At 38.6% G+C, this 13,642-nt stretch overlaps 1 protein-coding gene across 1 annotated transcript in view; it reads right to left on the bottom strand.

Moving 5' to 3' along the window:
- The window catches only part of grik4 (glutamate receptor, ionotropic, kainate 4), a 381,843-nt gene that overhangs the window by 44,593 nt on the left and 323,608 nt on the right, over nucleotides 1–13,642 (bottom strand). The window lies entirely within an intron of this gene.

Below are 13,642 nucleotides of genomic sequence, written 5' to 3'. Positions count from 1 at the left end.
CAACGTGCACTATGTTTCCTTCCTTGTTCCTCAGTAGAATCCGTTTGACCTTCGCCAAAGTCCATGCAGAGCCGAGGAAGTGGGAAAAGTGTGAAACAAGGTGAGAACAAGAAACATGAGCACAGCATGTGGCTCCTTGAAGAGTGTGCACGGGGCATGTGTTCAATCAGGGCCAACAGAATGCATTCATTAAAGCAATTACCAGCAAGTCCTGTGGTGTGTAGCCACATTCTCTTTAAAGGCTGAGTTGAACTGTACACCTCCACCTAACATGATGCATCCCATGGTATCTCTCTGCAATCATTCTCTGTCATCTACTGTTTAATTCACTTATTTGCTGTGCTCAAGTTTGTCAAGGACAAACTCTGCACTAATAATCCCAGTATAAAGGAAGATTTTGCAGTTTAGCTGTGCATCATAAGGATTTGTATATTTGTGTTATGTTTTACGGGCATGTGTGCACTTAATTATGCATGTTTTCTTTGTTTAGTGTTTCTTCTTTTCATCTGTAATATTTCTTGATCCTCTGTAAGTAAGGAATTTCCCCCTGGGATAAATAAAGAATCTCTGATTCTGAATATATTAAGATAATGCTTGTGAAAGCAGACACTTATTTTTGCTGCCTTACTAAAGTAGAAGAAAATACTACAGGCACTAAAGAATTCAGACATGGTCAAGGATCTCTTAAATTCTCATTCCTAACTGGTTTTGGTGCTTTTGGGGAATTTTTCTTAATACAAACTTAATAAAATAAAACTTAAGCTGATGTCATCATAATTCTTCTACTAAAAAGATAACTTAATTAACAAAACAATAATTTCATAAAAAGTTAAAAGGTTAGGGACATACTAACTTGGAGGATGCCACTATAACAGGATCAGGTAGGCTGAACAGCCACAGGAAAAGGTAATGGATGATGGAACAGGACTGAGGGGAACTACAATGGAGGCGGGGCCTTAACTCACTCACACACTGACAATGACAGACAAGGACTAGTAGATACAGCCCGGACTCACAGACCGAAAGGGAAAGGCTGAGAATTCTATCAAAGCAGCTCGACTGGGCCACAAAAACAACAAACCGCAGGAGTAAAAAGACAGCAGTATGACATGTGAGCGATCAATAAGACGATTGGGCTGTTTGATAAAGTGATGGGTGATAGGTAGCATTGTTGCATCAAAGCAAGAAAATTGACTGTTTACACTTTTTGATCTAAATAATATGGGGAAACCGAAAGTGACTCTGAGCAAAATAAATGTGTCTATGTTTTCATCACTGTTATGCAGTTATTTTAATCCTACCTATAAAGTGTCTTTGAGTTTTGGGAAAAGTGATTTTAAATAAAATGTATTATTATTATTATTATTATTATTATTATTTACTCACTTTTTTTTAATCACTTCAAGCTGTAGTTCAGAGAGATCAATGCTAATCTAGTGGCAAGACGAAATAAAGCATCTGATTGTTGTGACCATGAAAATATTATATTTGTATAAAAAAAGATCACAATTGCATTTGAAAAATGTGTTGTTTGCTCAGCTTCTGTTTACACAGCTTCCCTTTCATTTAGATTTCAGATACGTGGTGTATTTTAAGCTAATGTGGTCAGAATGAATATCAATGTAGTCCCTATTGAAATCACACCAGGCCTTATGACTATGGAAATTAAAAAACAAAGCCAACAGACTCAGACTTATCATTAAAAACCCAACAACCTGCAAACCTTGATGAGACTATACAATAATTGACATTCAACATCTGCATTACAGCTCATCCTGCAAACATCACCACCAACATCTCAAAGGCTTTGGAGGAATAATTTTCCATATGGAATTAATCAACTCTACTTTGTTGTGAAATTATGAAGCTAGAGTAGATGTGAAAATATATGCATCTAATTTAGTATTGACACATGCCACACTTGGGGATTCAGCCTTTGCAAACAAGGCACAGGACAGATAATATGAACTTTAGAAATGATCTGTGACTGATTAAAGCCTGAGGTAAACAAAGCTGTCCAAACTTGGTCAAAGTTTATTTTAAGGGTAAATTGCCATAAAATCCCAAAAGGATTTATCACCGCTAGTGTTGATCGCTGTTTCATTTGGCAGCTTTTTAAACTGCTTTCCAAATAGAGATGATGAATTCTGGTGTGAGATATAAAAAAAGGGATGAGAAAAGAGCTCCCAGAATCTGAGATTTCCTTTGAGAGTGTATGATCAAAAAGATATCTCCCACTATTTTCTCTGGTGTACTTGTTGCGAGAAACCCTGCTTACACAAATAGATTACAGCTACCAAATCCTCCTGTGCAATGCAATCCGCACTAGACTAACCAGTGGCCTCAAGACTGAAAAAAATAGAGTTTGTAGAAAATGTGAACATAGTGCAACAGGGGAAAAAAAACCCAACAAAAACCTGTGAAATACACTGGTCGGCAATCAGTGCCCACAATCAGCTGTCAAAGCCCATAGAGACGGTGTTTGAGAGGTGGGAGACTATGGCCGGCTTAGCTCAGCAGGTGTCACAAATGGTCTGACAATGTGGGTGACACAGGGGAATGAATAAGGTGGCACCATGACTTCAGCTCACGAAGAAAATGTGCAGAGAGAAAAAGAGAGACATAGAAGGAACTGGTTCGATGGGTGGAATGAATCCAATCTTTCAAACAATACATAGCTGTAGCTGTCATCAAGAGGATAAGAAAAGAAGATTCAAATACTTTAGTTCAGTGTTTCTCAAATGGGGGTACGCCATTGCACTACAGGGGGTACTTAAAAGAGAGAGAGAGAGAGTGGAAAATGACCAAATGAAAGCATTAGAAATTTAGGGTTTTATAATGTTTATTTTTTGTTGTTTTTTACCTTAATAAATCCTTCTCATAGTCATTGTGTGGGTAATGTGGGTAAGTGTTTATGGGGTGATCGGGGCGTCTTTCATCCACGCCGCGATGACAGTGTGTGTGATTGCTCAACACACACACTCGCAACCCAGCGTTCCATCATGTAGCACACGCACAAATGTTCACATGGTTCCATGGGACTCTATGCGACAGAACCCTTAGTGTCACTGTTGTATTAGGATATTTTTCAGTGATCGGTTGCCCCACCCCACAGCTGGGGGGGTGCAGAGTTTTTACGACAGTGACATAACCAAAAGGGACCTTTGGGGGGAGTGCTCAGCGCAAGTGACTTAGTTCTGCTTTAAAACTAAAGTGATAACCATAATAATGATGATGAAAATAATCTTGATTAGAACATGAACTGAAAATAGAAGGTTGCGTCTCAGATGACCAGAAAAACTATAGAAAAAAGAAGACAGGCATCATCATCCCCTGCCAGATTGGATATTGTTCATTATAACTCACAGCCTTTTCCTAAATGTCCTAAATCTAAGAACTTACAGTAGATGGATACAAAAGAAATAGAATATTAAATTACAAACTACTTTAAACAGATGGACGGAGCCCAAACCTATATCCTCCTTCCCACTTTGTGGCATGGGATAATAATAATAACTAACTGCAAGCAGTTATGAAAGGGGGCCAAGCCTTCCCGCGAGACTCGGCCCCCAGGTTTTGCGGAGCCCATAGAATTACGTCATGATGGATGATGGGCTTGGGGCGCGCATTGAGACACAGGCCAACGTGCCATTGGCTGTGAACAGGTGGATATGAAGTTTTGGAAGATGTGATTTAAAATGTGAAAGTTACAGGCCAAAATGTGTTTCTTTATGGCGCCACCTAATGGCACACCTTTTGGTAGGGGTGGTCTGTGTGCTCTTCTATATATACCCTGTAAATTTCACAGTCCTCAACATAATACCTGAGCTGAAATAAAGGTTTGTTGTTTATGTTGTAAGAAGCCACACCTACTTTGACCAATCACGATTAACTTCAAGATATGACCTCAGGAGCAACCCAAGGTCATACCTACCAAATTTGGTAAAAATCGGTCTTTAAGATATATATATTTCCCATATTTGCAGTGCCCCCTAGTGGCCTAATATATTGAAATGTGGCTCATACCCCCACAGTCACATGCCAATCTTTGATCTCAGATTTGGTGTTGTTAGTATTTATTTTGACGTGTTTTTATAGCTAGCTAGAAAACTTTACTCGTTAATAATTTGCGCATATTTTGAACAAACAAGATTCTTTGAAAAAGTTCATTGTAAAGTTGTGCATGCAAAAATACAGCAACTTTTTGCCACATTTAGCAACAAACCATGTTTGAAAAACTAGGTTAACAGAAATATTTGTGACATTTGTGATATTTACTTTTCTTGTAAAAATATGTCAATGTTAAATCTAAATGTTACAACTAAATTAACTTTTATTTTGGTACTTCAGGTGAATTTGCTTGTTAGCTAAATATTTAGCTTCACCCGTGACATTTACATTTAACATTTACATTAAACATTTATATTTAAGATTTACATTTAACATTTAACATTTAACATTTAACATTTACATTTAGAATTTAGATTTAACATTTACATTTAAATGTAACATTTAACATTTAGATCTAACGTTGACATTATTTTTTACGAGAAAAGTAAATATCACAAATTTCAGAAATATTGCTGTAAATCTGGTCAAAATGAACAAAGAGCAAAAAGTTGCAGTGTGTTATAACTTGCGCAACTTTTCAATCGGCGCCCCAAATCAGGAGGCACTAAACACTGTTTCATTCCACTTATTTACAAATGTGTGTTACCGTCCAATCATTCCATCATTATGCATTGCTCAACGGTAATTTTTTCATAGTATTTTACAAAAAAAAAAAAAAAATGTGTAGTCGGACAAAGGGGGTACTTGGATTCATAAATAAGTGAAAAAGGGGTACTTGAGCCAAAGAAGTTTGAGAACCACTGCATTAACTAATGCAAGTGCATATAAAACACTGAGGGAGCACTTGGTTACATTTATCAAACTGTCTACAAACCTTTGTTTCATGTACACCCCTGTGGAAACTGCGCTATAATTTTCAAATTTCATCATTCATTTGTGGAATAAATGTGGAAAAAGTGCTCACTGGACAGCATTTATTCAATACCATTATGATGAAGTGTTTAAAAGTTTAAGAGGCATGTATACATGGCTAACTACAATGATTTAATATCATCCAGTCTGCAATATATTCCAGTAATTAATAACACACAAACAGGAATAGTCTTCAGTGATTGTATACACATTTGTGTGGGACATTATGACTCTCAGGTGAAGTGAAGTTTAAGCGCTGCATAAATTCTGATAAAGCAACAACACTGAAATCATGCACAAAACCTCATTATGCAACACATATTATACAAAGCCGCACAAGCAGAGAATCTATTAAAACCTTAAGCTTTTATCACAGGCAGACAACCTGCTTATGGCCGTAAACCACACTCTGTGTCACAATTGGGCTTTATCTCAATACTTCTCATTGGCTGTGTTAATAATCTGATATTTACACTGTGATCATGTGAAAAAAAATAGCTTGCAGTGGAAACACTGAATCTATCGACTTAAGTTTAGACTGTTGATGGCAGCCTTTGACAATTTAGTGAGAAAACAAAAGTGATGTGGAGAGAAGACTGTTGTGAAAACAGTGAGAGTGGAATAGAAAAGGCTAAAGGAAACAGACAGATACAGGGGAGAGTCAGTCACTTACGGAGCAGATGAAATCAGCCTGGCAAATAGAAAGAAAATCAATGAGGAACTATGAGCAGCAGACAGCTGGGGAGATGAAAACATATGGAGGAAGGAAAAAGGAGAAAGTGACAGCAATGGAGAGAGCACAAGGACACAAAGGAGAAAGAATGTTTATACGAGCCAAAAGAGAGCCTATGTGGGTGAGAAATAACACGTACAGCAGAAATTGAAATGTACAGAGTGACAGAAAGTGAAACAAGGTGCCCTGAGAGGGATTACCCAGTGTTCATTCAACAAACCTGGAATTACAGCAGGAGGCAAAAGATTAGGGCCTCAGCTCAGTGAAGGGTCAGGATTGGCTGATTTTCCTCTTACAAAAAATGCTTTATCCAATCAGGTGCTAATGTGCAGTGACATAACGTGCCCATCGAATAAGACGGAGGCTAAACTGCCATCATCAAGCACGAGTCATCTTACAAAGGAGTTTGAGTCAGAAACGCACAGTAGATGCGTGCACGTGCCTGTCTGTTAAGCTAAGTATCCTTACAGGGGCCTAATTTATTAACTGTTCGTACGTTCAGATCTGAGCGTATGACGTGTGTTCGACCAAATTCACGCAAGCACCAGTATTGTTCAATTCTGACGTGATCGTACGCTATGACATCTGGTCTGAGTTTGTGTACGCAAATCTGCGTGTGTGGATTTGTGCTGCAGCCAAGCAAAATGTGACTGAGACTGAAAATGATGCTGCACAGGCTCACGCTCTCCAGCCTGACTAGTCCAATATGTAAAGAATTGTCTTGATCAAATAGCAGGGATTTAAGCTTTTAGGCTATAGATGAGTAACATTTCATTTAAAACACAATTTGCAGTTATTGATCATTTAATTCAACCCTCAGCCTAAGTCTGCTCCAAGCTGTTCAGAGAGTTTAAATGAGCTCCTTAAATTCCAGTTTTCACACTACCCAAAAAACATTTGTTTTTTTCTTCACCTCAGCTGTGAGAATGCTGATTTTCATCTCAGAAATGTTTATTTCTTTGCAAATGTTTGTTTCACTTCAGTGGACTGGGTCTCCGAACCTGGAATATTTGAGGGCGTAACATGTTAAAGCTGCATGACTTGAATCTTGAACCATGACAGAGGGGCATGGCTCAATTTGAACCAGAGATCCCGCCCCCCACTCTGATAATCCCTCCCAGTCGACTCCTCTAGAAGTGCACGAAGTCGCGCATGAGCACTGAACGTGCACACGCATAGGTTGACCGTCTGAAGTTGCATCCAAGCATCTCTTTCTTTTCTCACGCTGATTTTCTCTTTTGGGGTTTTTTAGCAGTTTATGCAGTAACAGCAAGCACAGGAATAGAGATCTTTCCTGGTGGGTGTTCGGCAGTTACGCTTTACTGAAAACAAGTTAGCACCGTGCACACGCTTCAGGAGGCTCCTTCAAGGGCTCTGCTCACCCCTCCTTTCTCTAAATACTGTGATTGGAGCTGGAGGGGGTGATCGCCAAGATTTTGTCTTCCGGGGTTTAATTAACTAAAATATTCATGTATAAGGCGACGTACGATTTTTTCAGAAATGCTTACATTTACGATATACTAAATGATGTTAATAAAAATCTTTTTTTTAAATTAAAGAAAATAATTCGAGTACCCCAGCTTTAATGATGATGAAATTCAGCCGCCGCATTTATCAACACCCAATCATTGGTGCGCTGGGATTGATAAAATACAAATGTTTCATAAGTCCCTCGTTGGTCCTGTCGTGCGACGCACTCAGATTTGCACTCGTTTTAAAGCAAGGTTGATAAATGAGGGCCAGGGTTTCCATTTCTCCCAGTGCTGCATTTCACTCTTTAAGACTCAAGTAGATGCTATTGGAGCTAATCAGTGGACAGGACATAACCACTAGTTGAATCAGCAGCTGCTGCCTGATTAAACCTGAACAGATGACAGGTTTTTTTTTATAGAGTGCACTCACTCAGTCTCATTGCGAAAACAAAGCACAGACAATGTGTTATGTTTAAGTGCTATCCATGATTTCTCCAAAGGAAAAAAGGCAATCTGAAGCTTTCGTTCATGAGTCATCACTAGCAGGAAGGAGTCTAGTAATCAGGGTGGAGACACGTGTGTAGACCTCCGGAGCTAGACAGGCTCATGCAGTGGCACTACCGTACAATCAGGAAAATGTGGGGACGGTTGTCTGACTTACTAGAAATTTATGGGTTCTTGAAAAGCTAAGACAGTGAATATAAACTAGTTACAATATCGTTCTTATTCTTAAAGGTGCTCCTGTAGATACTGTTAAGCCTACAACTTCCTGTTTAATAGAAAAGGTAGCAAGTACTAACAGTGCAACAAACTTACAATTATTTTCTGCAGGAAGCCAATGTCTTTTAAATTGTTTCTTCTTTTTGGGGATTTTACATTTACAGAGGAATTCATAGTTGTATTGGTCCAGTTAAATTGACTGAATGGTGATCAAGCCAATCCCAGCCAGCCATTTGAGAAGCTGCCGTTCCAAGAAGGTACACAAAGAGTTTACAGCGATGACTAAAGTGTAAGTAAAGTGACCAAAAATGAGTAACAAAAAGTGGCAAAAAAAAAGGTGGTGAGAAAAGAATAAAAATGACCTAAAATGGGCCCAAGAAAGTCAAGAGTGGCAAAACAAATAATAAAAAAGAGGTGGTATGCAATGGCAAAAGGTAGCTTAAATAAGCGAAATGTGGCAAGCAATAGTGAAAAACGGCAGAAATGTGAAACAAAAAGAGGCAAAATGTAGGGAAAAAATTAATCAAGTGTTAAAATTAGATAAAAGTGTCAAAAAAAGTTTTAAAAATAGACAAAAATTAGGAAAGTTTATTGGCAAAAAGAAGCTAAAATCTGAAAAAACTGTTTTTGGAAAAGGGGCAAAAATGGGACAAAGGTAAAAAGTGGTAAAAAAGTTTTCCCCTTTTTAAAGGCAGGGTAGGTGATTTTCGAAAGCTAACATGCTTTTGAATATAGCATCCTCCGAGGGCTCCGCCTTTACCCACCCCCTCCCCTCTGTGCTCCTTCTTAAGCCACGCCCCTCACTCACATGCACGAGCGCCGGTGCTCCAATAGCGGACCTAAGCCCATCACTTGTATTGGGTCATCTCATGTCTCATTCAGCGGTAAGTAAACACTAAACTTTAACATTGTTTATGTTAAAAGACGTGATCGGTGTCACCGGTGACACACTCTGAGTGTGGGCTCGGGCATGCGAGGGGTCAAAAACAAGGAGGTAGATTTTCTTCATTCCTTTTTCAGAGCACATAAGATCTTAATTTCTGTCAGCACATAAAAAATCGGTTACTGCATAGTTTATTTCCTGTGCTCTTTAACATTAGTTTGTGCCAAGTAAACAATCAGAACATTCTGACTACTTGGTAATACAGAAGCAAAATCACAAGGTACAGAGTACTCTGACTTCTTTTGATCAGACCCAATATTAATTTCTAATGATGACAGTTATCAATTTGAAATGAATACAATAAGTAATAAATTGGGTTAGGGCACATATAGGTCACCCATTTCCAAGGGCTATCATTGATTTGTCACACATGTGACATGTGTTTGACTATGTTCAGGCTCACACTCCACAGGTGACAATTTTAGAGTTGTCCCTTAGCATGTAGTACAACCAGCACAATTCAACTTCTCTTAAGCGTGCCTAAATCCTTAATGTTCCTTCTAGCTAGATTATACATTGTTTAAACAAGAAGATAATTGCTTTAAATTTACACATACAGTCTGATCCCCAACTTCCCCAATGATAATATAGTATATAATCAGTGCTACTTTCCCTCTCTGGGTCACTTTCTATAAAAGCAAGAATGTCCTGTATGTATGTGTGTGTGTGTGTGTGTGTGTGTGTGTGTGTGTGTGTGTGTGTGTGTGTGTGTGTGTAGAGAGCGCATATCTCCCTGACGGAGTGTCTGATCGATCTGAAACTTTTGTAACAGCTTGTGCATAGCCCGAGTGTGTGCATCCATAATTTTTGAGTGTTTTGGGCAACGCTGAGACTTTCAACATGCCTGCTGCTTGGTTCAAGGGTGTGCAACGTCAGATTGGTCCAATGTTCTAATGTTCTAATATTCCAATGTTTCAAAATGGGCGGAGCATGGGGGTGAGCTCTCCAGTAATTGGATTAGAACATTAGAACATAGGGATGACATCATCACTGTGGAGGTAGGACTGATGACATCATCGCTGTAGAGGTAGGGCCAGTGTTCCAATGTTCCAATATTCCAATGTTTAAAAAGGGGTGGGCTCTCCAGTGATTGGCTCTGGCACTCACGTGGCTACGGTGTGCAGTGATTGGCTATTAAATTATTTCTAACTGATGCCATCATCACTATATACAGGTAGGACCAATGTTCCAATGTTCTAACTGACCTGACATCCCACCTTCAAACACAACCTCATTTGGCCATTCATGAAAAAGCTACTGAACCTCCCACTTTTCTATAGTAATACATATTCCCTACAGGCACTGCCCTAGTATAGTTAGAGCTAAGGTCTCTATGTGCCCTACAGGCCTTAGCTGTAACCCTAGATTACACTGCAAGAGCTCAAACCAATGAAAATGTATTCATAACAACATACAATGTAATGTAAAATCATTAAAGTGTTAAAAATATATGTTTGGACAAAGTGTACACAGAGAGAGACTATTTAAGCTAATATGTGTCAGGATAAAAAGCTTCTCTGCTTTGCTGCTGTATTACAGTATATCAGAGGTCTTGGAATAAATCCAAAGGTTCACTCTGCAGACTAATAAAAAACTAAACAGAGGGACATACTCACAAAAACAGACGCACCACAGCACATACACAAAATATGCCTCTACATACATATTAGAAGACTTTAACACACCCACGTACACACACACTCTGCCCAAGCTACACATACACAGCTTCACCCAGCCTTGAAATCCGTTAAGACTGGGGGATCTTGCAAAACAGCTCATCCATTCTGCTTTTGATCTATTCCCCATCTTCATCCTGCGAAAAGCAAACTGAGAAAAACAAAAGAGGAAAGGGGACTGCTCTACGTCTCTGAGCGACCAAACAAAGAAGACAATCGCAGACACACAAAAGAAGCGGAGTGTGTGCAGACTACGGATGGAAGTCAGCCTCCGCAAATTCCATGTTAATTTCAGTTTGTACATATAGACGGTTTACAGATTTAGATGGATGTTTTTCAAAAACTAAAAATAAACACAAATAAAGCAAACCTTAATTAGCTTTATGAAGGTTTTGTTTATTTCTTAAGTACACTTTTTTGTTACAACAATTTTTTTTAATTTTGTTGCAGGGGAACATTTTTTTTCTTTTGTTTTTTTCTTTCTTTCCTTTAAGTAAAATGTTATTTAGGTAAACTTAAATTAATTTGATTTGTTGTCACACTGTAGCATGATGGATGTTGAGGGTGACAGGCTTAAGTTTGCACAAGCACAAAAATCTCATCAAAAGTTTGGATAAATCCCACACCCACTTTCAAAGATTCACCTACATCTTCATGTCTTGTGAGCCTAACAAAGGAAATTCCTGACTGTAAGAACATACGGCTGTGTGTTCCCGAAAGAAAAAACAACAACAACAACAAACATTAAGTCAGAATATATTTGCATATGTATTGTAGTTGATGGCTTTATAAGGTGCACAAATCTAAATCAAACCCCATTCGCGTTAAGCCAGACATTTCAATTATAGTTCAAAAGAAGAACATTAAAGTACGTTTACGACTCACGATTAAAATTGAAAAGAAAATGGGAGTAGATCCAATAAAAGCAGACATGCTAGCAGACATGTATTTTCTATAATATATAGTTTGTGTGACCTTCGGGAGAGTCTGAAGCACTCAGGACATTTAGTTCACACACAGACAGCTTTGTCTGCAATAAACTAAAGCCATGTGATCCATGGTTATGTGACCCAGTCTGGTAGATTTTATGCTTTTTCTAAACTTATGTAAAAGTTTCCCCACATTTTAGCACTTTTTCCACAATGATTTATGGGATGATAAGTTGAATAATAAAGTTGGAGCACCAAGAGCACAGAACTTTAACACCATATACATTAACACTGTTTTAACCCCTATTTCTTAAAATTGAAAAAAAAAAAAAGTTTAATGTTTTAAATGTAACAGAGACACTTTATTACCTGTATATGGCTTATTTGGCAAAGGATTCACTTGTGTGCACATGCAGATAGGGAGAAGTTCAAACATATAAACTCATGATAGATTTACTAGAGTGTTTTTGGTGTAGGAAAAAAAAAAAACTCCAGCCTGGAGTGAAATCTGTGACTTTTTACTTTTTAAGATTCATTTATATTTCACTTCTATCTTTTCCTGAAAACCAATCATTTAAGAGTTCAAAGAGACGAGGTAAAACTACAACACCCTTGTAAAGATATCAAGTACCCTCAGTCTTCACTATCAATATCACATAAACAAGGTGCGTCCAAGAGCGTGTTTAATGGAAGTTAATATAGTCTGATATGCTGCTCCTACAATGCAGCTCCGGAGTATCAAGAAACAAATACACGCAAACAAACAATCTATGAATGCCTGAACAGTGACAACAACATCACTGTGCTGTCCTGATGTGCTTTTGGATATAGATACAGGAATGTGGTTTCTAGGGGATGAAATACTGCTTACTGCCAAATCCAAACATTACCGCTCACTAGGCTTTACCGCCTTGGATCTGATCCACAGAGATTTTCACTGTCTTTTCTGGGACAAATTCATTCAAGAGTGAAATATTATTGTTACACAAACCAGGTGAAAACAAATACTGAATTTATTTCACTGCATTGTGTTTTTCGTCGCTGGCGATTGGCAGTTTCTGAACGCATACCGTGATTTTGGTCACACTAACTCTGTATTACTGTACGCAGAAAAACTGGTATATAATGACGTACCCATGTTGTGTGCATTTTTACGTAACCATAGTATAAGAACCAATGCTGACAGAATGGACTTGGATTATTTTTCGTGCTTGGCAACACAATTTACTCATTCTATGTGTTGCAGGGTACAATATGTATTTGTGTCACACAGTACGTTCATAAACATTATAGCGCTTCCTGGTGGGGATTGCAAAGTGATGCATTCTAATGAGTTATCACCTTAAAGGGGACATATTATACACATTTTTCACCTTTTAAAAAAATTCCCTGTGATCTATATCAGCGGCTCTCAACTGGTGGGTCGCGGACCTGTACTGGGTGGGTCGCAGACAGCTGGTCAAAAATAAATATATGCTTAGTGTCTCTCATGTTAGACTTGTATTTTATTTTGAAAGAAACTTTTCTTTTGACATGCATGGTGTGAAATATGTGTTTAACAGCTTTTTTTGAAAAACTAAATTTTGTTGGTTGAATTCTAAAAATAAAAAGTGGGTCGCGATTTAATGTCTGTGGCAAAATATGGGTCCCAGGGTGGGACCAGTTAAGAACCTCTGGTCTAAATGACATATCTGTGCTGGTGTTTGGTCAAAACATAAAATGAATTAAGCAACAGAAGAGGTTTAATTCCTGGATTTGCACAGACCTCCCCTTCCCCACCCCTCTCTTTCGCGGGGTGGCACACACTAAAGGTGCGTTCACACCAAACGCAAATGAAGTGACTGGATTATATTATACCTGGACACTCAAAGTTGAAAAATTTTAACTTTTCAAGCGATTTCAAGCGACAACTCCTTCGTCCTTCACTGTCTGTAGAGCCGAGGCAGCAGCCAGACCCTCCCGCTACAGTGACATGGCTGCAGCAGGAGGCTTTCTCAATTACTGGGGGAAAATGAAAGCAGTAACACGCACACGCACACGCACGCACGCACACACGCACACACACACACGCACACACACACACACACACACACACACACACACACACACACAAAGCACCACTATGTTAAAGCTACTCATCACTGACTGCAGTCGCTACAGTTGCGTTCGGTGAAAAAAACAATGAC

This window comes from Gouania willdenowi, chromosome 13 (genome assembly GCF_900634775.1).
Source record: "Gouania willdenowi chromosome 13, fGouWil2.1, whole genome shotgun sequence".
Taxonomy (NCBI): domain Eukaryota; kingdom Metazoa; phylum Chordata; class Actinopteri; order Blenniiformes; family Gobiesocidae; genus Gouania; species Gouania willdenowi.
This window is presented reverse-complemented; position numbering and strand designations above follow the sequence as displayed.